The sequence below is a fragment of the Mirounga angustirostris genome, unplaced genomic scaffold (genome assembly GCF_029215605.1).
Source record: "Mirounga angustirostris isolate CCGP_5_RB_7025 unplaced genomic scaffold, mMirAng1.0.hap1 SCAF_5, whole genome shotgun sequence".
Classification (NCBI taxonomy): domain Eukaryota; kingdom Metazoa; phylum Chordata; class Mammalia; order Carnivora; family Phocidae; genus Mirounga; species Mirounga angustirostris.
Window position 1 is genome coordinate 68519279 of NW_026991713.1, and position 9805 is coordinate 68529083.

Sequence of the window (9805 nt, forward strand, 5' to 3'; positions counted from 1 at the left end):
GAAATAGAGATAAGTAATTTGCCTCATAAAGAGTTCAAAGTAATGGTCATAAAGATGCTCATCAAACTGGGAAGAGGAATGGATGAACACAGTGAGAATTTCAACAAAGAGATGGAAAATATAAGAAAGTACAAAACAGAAATCACAGAGCAGAATAATACAATTACTAAACTGAAAAATACACTAGAAGGGTTCAATAGTAGAATAGATGAAGCAGAAGAAAAGATCAGTCAACTCAAAAAGAAGGCAGTGGAACTCACCCAATCAGAGCAGCAAAAAAAAAAAAGAATGAAAAAAAAGGGGCTTATAGGACAACATCAAGCATACTATAATTTGCATTTTAGGGGTCCTAGAAAGAGAAGAAAGAGAAAGGGGCAGAAATCTTGTTTGAAGAAATAAAGGCTGAAAACTTCCCTAACCTGGGAAAGGAAACAAACATCCAGATCCAGGAAGCCCAGAAAGTTCTAAATAAGAGGAACCTAAAGAGACTGACACCAAGACACATTATAATTAAAAGATCAAAAGTTATTAAAAGCAACAAGAGAAAAACAACTTGTTACATACAAGGGAACACCTCTAAGATTTTAGGTAGGTTTTCCAGCAGAAACTTTGCAGGCCAGAAGAGAGTAGCACGGTATATTCAAAATGCTGGAAGAGAAAAACCACAAACTTCCAACCAAGAATACTCTACCTGGCAAAGTTATCATTCAGAACTGAAGGAGAGATAGAGTTTTTCAGATGAGCAAAAGCTAAAGGAGTTCATTACCACTAAACTGGAATTACAAGAAATGTTAAAGGAATTTTAAGCTGAAAGAAAGGGCACTAATTAGTAACAAGAAAACATATGAAAAAATAAATCTCACTGGAAAGGTGTATATATATAATAAAGGTAGTGGATTAATCACCACTTATAAACCTAGTATGAAGTTTAAAACATAAAAGTAGTAAAAATAACTATGATTGCAGTAATTATTTAAGAGATACACAAGATAAAAATATGTAAAATGTAACATCAAAAACAGAAAACAACAACAACAACAACAACAACAACAACCCAGAAAACATTGGAGGATAGGGAGACCACAAAATGCTGAGCTTTAGAATAGGATCCAACTTAAGTTTTTATCAATTTAAAATAGACTGTTATAAGTTGTTATATGGAAGCCTCATTGTAACCACAAAGCAAAAACCTATAGTAAATACACAAAAGATAAAGAGAAAGGAAAATAAAAAAAACCTTAAAGAAAGTCATCAAACCACAAAAGAAAAACAAGAGAGCAATGGAAGAAGAAAGGAACAGAGAGAAACTACAAAAGCAGACAATAAGCAATTAATAAAGAAACTCACTTTAGATGTAAGGATACATACAGAATGAAAGTGAAGGGATGGAAAAAGTTATTGCATGCCAATGGAAGCCAAAAGAAAGCTGGGGTAGATCTCCTTATATCCGATAAAATACACTTGAAAACAAAGACTGTAATAAGAGATAAAGATGGATGCTAACTAATGATAAAAGCAACAATCTAACAAGAGGATATAACATTTGTAAATATTTATGCATCCAATATAGAAGCACCTAAAGACCTAAAGGGAGAAATAGACAGCAACATAATAAAAGTAAGGAATTTTAATACCCCACTTACATCAATGGATAGATCATCCAGAGAGAAAATCAGTAAGAAAACATCAGCCTTACATGACACATTACATCAGATGAACTTAACAGATATAGAACATGCTATCCAAAAGCATCATAATACACATCCTTCTCAAGTGCATGTAGAACCATTCTGGGATAGGTCATATGTTAGGCCATAAAATAAGTTTTAACAAATTTAAGAGGATTGAAATAATATAAAGTATCTTTTCCAACCACAACAGTATGAAACTAGAAATTAATGACATGAATAAAACTGAAAAATTCACAAATATGTGGAAATTAAGCAACATGCCACTGAAAAATGAATGGGTCAAAGAAGAAATAAAAAGATAAAAAATACCTTGAGACAAATGAAAATGGAAATATAACACAAAAATTTGTGAGATGCAGCAAAAGCAGTTCTAAGAGAGAAGTTCATAGTGATAAATGCCTATCTCAAGAAATAAGAAAAGTCTCAAATAAACAACTTAACTTTATACCTTAAGGAACTAGAGAAAGAAGAACAATGGATGCCCAAAGTTAGTAGAAGAAAGGAAATAACAAAGATAAGAGCAAAAATAAATGAAATAAAGATTAAAAGAGGACCAATGAAACTAAGAACTTGTTCTCTGAAAAGATAAATAAAATTGGCAATCCTTTTAGCCTGACACACCAGGAGAAAAAGGAGAGATAACGCAAATAAATAATATCAGATATAAGAGAGAAGATGTTACAACCGATACCACAGAAATACAAAGAATCATGAGACTACTATGAACATTTATACACATACAAATTGGACAATATAAAAGAAATGGATACATTTCTGGAAACATACAACCTACCAAGACCAATCATGATGACATAGAAAATTTGAACAGATAAATTACTAATAAGGAGATTGAATCAGTAATCAAAAACCTTCCAACAAACAGAAGTCCAGGACCAGATGGTTTCACTAATGAATTCTACCAAACATTGAAAAAAGAATTAATACCAATCCTTCTCATACTCTTCCAAAAATAGAGGGAAGGAACTCTTCCAAACTCATTTTATGTCAGCATTACCCTGATACCAAACCAGACAAGGATGCCACAGGAAGAGTACATTACAGGTCAATAACCCTGATGAACAAGATACAAAAATCACCCACAAATATTAGCAAACTGAATTCAATAATGCATCAGAATGATCATACACTGATCAAGTAGGATTTATTCCAGGCATGCAAAGATGCTTCAACATCTGCAAACCAGAGAATGTGACACACCATATTAACAAAAGTAAGGATAAAAATCATATGGTAATCTTGATAGATGCAGAAAAAGCATATGACAAAGTTCAACATCTGCTCATGATGGAAACTCTCAACATCCACTTATGAAAAAAACTCTCATCAAAGTGGGTATAAAGGCCATATGTGAGAGGCCCACAGCTAGCATCAACTCTATGGTGGAAAGCTGAAAGCCTTTCTTCTAAGATCAGAGAAATGAGAAAGATGGCCACTTTCGCCACTTTTATTCAACACAGTATTGGAAATTCTAGCTAGAGCAATTATACAGGAAAAAGAAATAAACGGCATCCAAATTGGAAAAACAGAAGTAAAACTGTCACCATTTGCAGATGACCTATTATATATATAAAACCCTAAAGACTCCAGCAAAAAACTGTGAGAACCAATAAGTAAAATAAGTAAATTGCAGGAAAATACAAAATCAATACATAAAAATCTCTTGTGTTTCTATACACTGATATGAACTCTCAGAAAGAGAGTAAAGAAAACAATCCCATTTACAATTGTGTCAAAAAGAATAAGATACCCAGAAATAAATTCAACCAAGGATGGGAAAACCTATATATTGAAAACTACAAGATGATAATGAAAGAAATTAAAGACACAAATAAGTGGGAAGATATATCATGCTCATGGACTGGAAGAATCAATATTGTTATAATGTCCAAACTACCCAAAGCAATCTACAGATTTAATGCAATCACTATTAAAATTATGATGGCATTTTTCAAAGAAATAGAACAAATAATCCTAAAACTTGTATGGAACCACAAAAACCCACATAGCCAAAGCAATCTTGAGAAAAGAACAAAGCTGGAGGCATCATTTTCCCTGATTTCAAACTACATTACAAAGCTATAGTCATCAAAACGTATGGTATTGGCATACAGATCACTAGAACAGAATAGAGAGCTCAGAAACAAACCCATGCATGTATGGTCAATTAATTTATGACATAGGAGCCAAGAATGTACAACGGGAGAAAGAAAGGTCTCTTCAAAAAGTGGTGTTGAGAAAACTGGACAGTCACATGCGAAAGAATAAAACTGAACTACTACTTTACACCACATACAAAAATTAACTCAAAATAAAGACTTCAAAGTAAGACCTGAAACTATAAAACTACTAGAAGAAAACATAGGTGGTAAGTTCCTTGACATAGGTATTGGTGATGATATTTTGAATCTGACATTAAAAAAAAAGCAACAAAAGCAAAAACAAACTATTAGAACTACATCATACTAAAAAGCTTTTGTACAGCAAAGGAAATCATCAACAAAATGAAAAGGCAACCTACTAATTGGGAGAAAATAGTTGCAAATCATGTTCTGATAAGGGGTTAATATCCAAAATGTATAAAGAACTCACACAACTCAATAGCAAAAAAACCAAAAAACCAAAAAAAAAAAAAATTAAAAAATGGGCAGAAGATATGAATAGACATGAATGGATAAAGATAATGTGTCACACACACACACACAGGAATATTATTCAGCCATAAAAAGTAATGAAATCTTGCCATCTGCAACAACATGGATCTAGAAAGTAGAATGTTCAGCCAAATGTCAGTTAGATAAAGACAAATACCATATGATTTCGCTCATATGTGAAATTTAAAAAACAAAACAATGAACAAAGGAGAATACAGAAAACCAAGAAATAGATTTTGCACAGAGAACAAACATATGGTTACCAGAAGGCAGGTGGGGGGGTGGGGGGTGGGAGCACCTGGTGAAGGGGATTAAAAGGACACTTATCTTGATAAGCACTGAGTTATATATAGAAGTTTTGAACCACTATATTATATACCTGGAACTAATGTAACACTGTATGTTAACTACACTGGAATTAAAATTTTTAAAAATGGGTAGAAGATATGAATAGAAATTTGTCCAAAAATGACATATAGATTGCCAACAGGTACATGAAAAATGCTAAGCATCATTAATCATCAGAGAAATGCAAATCAAAATCACAATGAAATGTCACTTCAACTGGTAAGAATGGCAAGAATCAAAAAGAGAAGATAGATAAGTGTTGGTGAAACTAGGGAGAACAGTATGGAGATACCTCAAAAAATTAAAAATAGAACTACCATATAATCCAGCAATTCCACTTCTGGGTATTTATCTGAAGAAAACAAAAATACTATTAAAAAACGAACAACAAAAAACCAGAAATGCATCTCCATGATCACTGTGGCATTATTTATAATAGCCAAAATATGGAAACAACTTAAGCAACCATCAGTGGATGAATAGATAAATAAGCTGTGGTATATATAGACAATGGAATATTATTCAGCCATAAAAATAATGAAATCCTGCTATTTGCAACAACATAGATGGACCTTGAGGGCATTATGCCAAGTGAAATAAGTCAGATAAAGAAAGTCAAATACTATACAATCTCTCATATGTGTATTCTAAAAAAAGAAACAAACAAAAATACCTCAACAAGCTCAGAGATACAGAGAACAGATCTGTGGTTTCCCAAAATGGGTAAAGGGAATTCAAAGGTAAAAAGAAAAAATGAAATTAAAAACTAACAATTAAAAAAAAAAAACCCAAGTAACCAAAACTGGTAACATCAAATCCATGAACAGAAAGTCCTTAATTTTATTTTATATTCCTTTCTAACAAGATTTATTAGCTGGTTTCCTAACCCATAATAAATATATATCTATTAATCTTATTGAGGATCCTTTATGCCTGCTGAGTCACTTCTTTTTTGATGCTTTCAAGATTCCCTGACCTTGATTATGATGTGTCAAGGTGTGGATCTCTTTGAGTTTATTCTACTTGCTGTTGTTAATTTCTTGGATGTCTGGATTAATATTTTTCATCAAATTTGGAAAATTTTTGTTCACTATTTCTTCAAATATTCTTTCTAGCATTTTCTCACCTCTCCTTTTAGGACTCCCATTACAATGTATCTTGGTAAACTTTACAATGTCCCATAGGTCTCTAAAGATCTGCTCATTTTTCTTTATTCTCTTTCTGTCCCTCAATTGAATTATCTTCATGTTTATTGATTTTTTTGAGGGGGGGGCTGCTCAAATATGCTAGTGAACACTTGTAGTGAATTTTTATTTTAGTTATTGTACTTTTCAACATTGGGATTTTTATTTTGCTCCTTCTTATACTTTTAGTTTTTTTAATTGATATTCTCTATTTGGTAAGACATTCTTTTTTTTTTTTTTAAAGATTTTATTTATTTGCGAGAGAGAGAATGAGAGACAGCATGAGAGGGAGGAGGGTCAGAGGGAGAAGCAGACTCCCCGCTGAGCAGGGAGCCCGATGCAGGACTCGATCCCGGGACTCCAGGATCATGACCTGAGCCGAAGGCAGTCGCTTAACCAACTGAGCCACCCAGGCGCCCCATTGGTAAGACATCCTTATACTTTGGTTCTTTAGACATGATTTCCTTTAACTCTTTGAACTTATTTAAGATTTTATTTATTTATTTGACAGAGAGATAGAGATCACAAATATGCAGAGCAGCAGGCAGAGGGAGAGGGAGAAGCAGGCTCTCCGCTGAGCAGGGAGGCCCATGAGGGGCTGGATCCCAGGACCCTGGGATCATGACCTAAGCCGAAGGAAGACGCTTAACCAACTGAGCCACCCAGGTGCCCCAATTGTTTATCCTGTTATTCATCACCTCAGGCAGCTGTGATTAAAACATTTGCCAATATATGTTTTTGACAAATGACTCCACAGAGAGGCTTTTAGCACTAGGTGAACTTTAGTCAGGTGAAATAAAGATAAGGCTTAGAATGGCATCTTCCAAGGAACCACCAGAGAGGTCAAACAATTACAATTCTTCAGAATGAGGCTTTGAAAGAGCTCCAGCTCTGTTCTGCTCCCTCTGGTACCAAGAATGTGGGCTGCTTTTTTTTCAAGGCTGCCACTGGGCTGGGACATAAGAGATAATAATAGGACAAGTTAAAATGCCACAAAACTTGTCATTCCTATTGAGATTCAGCCCTTTTTCTTGAGTAAATTTTCCTTGGGTTGCTGTTTTCTAGTTCTGAAAAAAAGTCAATTCTGACAATTTTTGCCATCTTTTTCATTGTTTTTATGGAGAGGCAAATTTTTGGAGCTCTTTTGTCATTTTCTAGCCCTGAATATTTAACAGCAGATGTTACTATTGACCTTTCTTGGCCAAATAAATAAGTAAATAAATAAAATCTTGGTACAGCAGGTTTTCCTAGTATGGTTAACAGAGTAAGCTATTGCATGTTTCCCCTACCAACTTATGAATTCATTTAAAAATATTTGACCAAAGAATGACATTAATGGAAGTGATGCTGACTTTTTTTTTTTAAGCTATTGGTCAACATTTCAACATATATATATATATTTTAAAGATTTTATTTATTTTTTTGAGACAGAGAGAATGGGAGACAGAGAGCATGAGAGGGAGGAGGGTCAGAGGGAGAAGCAGACTCCCTGCCAAGCAGGGAGCCCGATGCGGGACTCGATCCCGGGACTCCAGGATCATGACCTGAGCCGAAGGCAGTCGCTTAACCAACTGAGCCACCCAGGCGCCCTCAACATATTTTTAAGGCCACTCACTAATAATAGTCAAATTGTGTTGTCACTATGAAGAATAGTGTTAGTCTTTTTCTAAAATATGTGATGGGGATATACCTCACTTTGCAATAAAAGTTCTGTCATTATTTAGACATTTTACAAAAGGGCGGAGGAACTACGTATGCAGTCCCTTGCTTAACCTTTAAGTTCTTTCTTTTCCAGCTTTATTGAGGTGTAATTGGCATTTAACATTGTGTAATTTTAAGGTGTACATGTGGTGATTTAATATACTTGTATGTTGCAATATAGTTACTACCATAATGTTAGCTACATTTTTAAAGTTTTTATTTAAATTCCAGTTAGGTAGGGGCGCCTGGGTGGCTCAGTCGTTAAGCGTCTGCCTTCGGCTCAGGTCATGGTCCCAGGGTCCTGGGATTGAACCCCGCATCGGGCTCCCCGCTTTGCGGGAAGCCTGCTTCTCCCTCTCCCACTCCCCCTGCTTGTGTTCCCTCTCTCGCTGTGTCTCTCTCTGTCAAATAAATTAAAAAAAAAAATCTTTAAATTCCAGTTAGTTAACACAGTGTAATATTAGTTTCAGGTGTACAAGAGTGATTCATCACTTACATACAACACTTGGTGCTCATCACAAGTGCACTCCTTAATCCCCATCACCTATTTAACCCATCCCCCACCCACTTCCCCTCTTGTAACCAACAGACTACAGTTAAGTCTGTTTCTTGGTTTGCCTCTCCCCTTTTCCCCCCATGTTTGTTTCTTAATTTCCACACGAGTGAAATCATATGGTATTTGTTTTTCTCTGATTTATTTTGCTTAGTGAATATACTCTAGTTCCATCTACATCATTGTACATGGCAAGACTTCATTCTTTTTGATGGCTAAGTAATATTCCATTATGTATATATGTACATATATCACCTCTTCTTTATATATTCATCAGTCGATGGACATTTGGGCTGTTTCCATAATTTGGTTATTGTAAGTAATGCTGCTATAAACACTGGGGAGCATGTATTCCTTTGAATTAGTATTTTTGTACTCTTTGTGTACCTAATAGTGTAATTGCTGGATTGTTGCTACTTTATAATTCTAAAAAGGTTGAGACACCATCTGGCTATTAGAATGGCTGTAGTAGGAGAAAGGTCTAAGGTTTAAATTTTAGAATTGCAGGTCAGCCAGAGATGATCAATCATGATTTAATTCATGCTACCTAAACTTTCAAAAGACTTAGGTATAAACTAGAACGTGATTTTACTAATCATAAAAAGACATTCTGCAACAGAAACTGATATGTAGATTGTAATAGTCTTTGTCATTGTGCATTATTTTCCAAAAGGCAAATCCAGGCAAGAAATCAAAATGAAAAGGAAAGGCTGCAAGTTAAGTATGGAGTTAACACAAGCAAACAGATAGTTACATAAACTTAATAACTATCTTCAACAAACTACCCTGATGCATAAATAGCCTCATAGAGGAAAACACCTGATATAATCTGAAAGACAATACTCCTTGCCCCAGAATAGTAGAAATTTTGTGACAAAGTCTTATTCTTGGATCATTTCTCACCTAAGGGCCTCTGCTAACACAAACACACAAAACTTGATTCAGTTTAGATTTTTTATTTTCTTTTTTCTAAGTTACAATACATGCCTATCATTTCTGAGACCATACACTAGTAGGTTTTGTTTGTTTGAGCTTGGGTGTTGTTAAAACTTTTTAGCCAGGGAATCTATTACAATACATAGTTTTAGTATTTCCTTTATACTTCTCACTACCTGATCTTGTTTTATTTACTTGTATATTATCATCTCAGTGTCTCATCTCCTTTGAACAGAGACTATCCTGCGAGCAAGCTCTTAGAAAACAAGGACTTTGTGGGCGCTGGGTGGCTCAGTTGGTTAAGCAACTGCCTTCGGCTCAGGTCATGATCCTGGAGTCCCGGGATCGAGTCCCACATCGGGCTCCCTGCTCAGCAGGGGGTCTGCTTCTCCCTCTGACCCTCTTCCCTCTCGTGCTCTCTGTCTCTCATTCTCTCTCAAATAAATAAATAAAATCTTTAAAAAAAAAAGAAAACAAGGACTTTGTAATGCTCATTATATATGTTCATTGCTTTTATAAGTGTTTGGACCATTGCAAACAATCAATGAATATTTGTTGAATTAATTTTAATTATTGTTTTAGGTCAGAGTATTTCATGAGATGATTTTTACCTTAATTTCATCAGAGGAATGAAATCGTAGCATTAATTTTGGAGATTCATTGCTATGGTCTCTATATTGACCATTTTGACATTAGAATTTGAATGATTAAAAAAAAGAA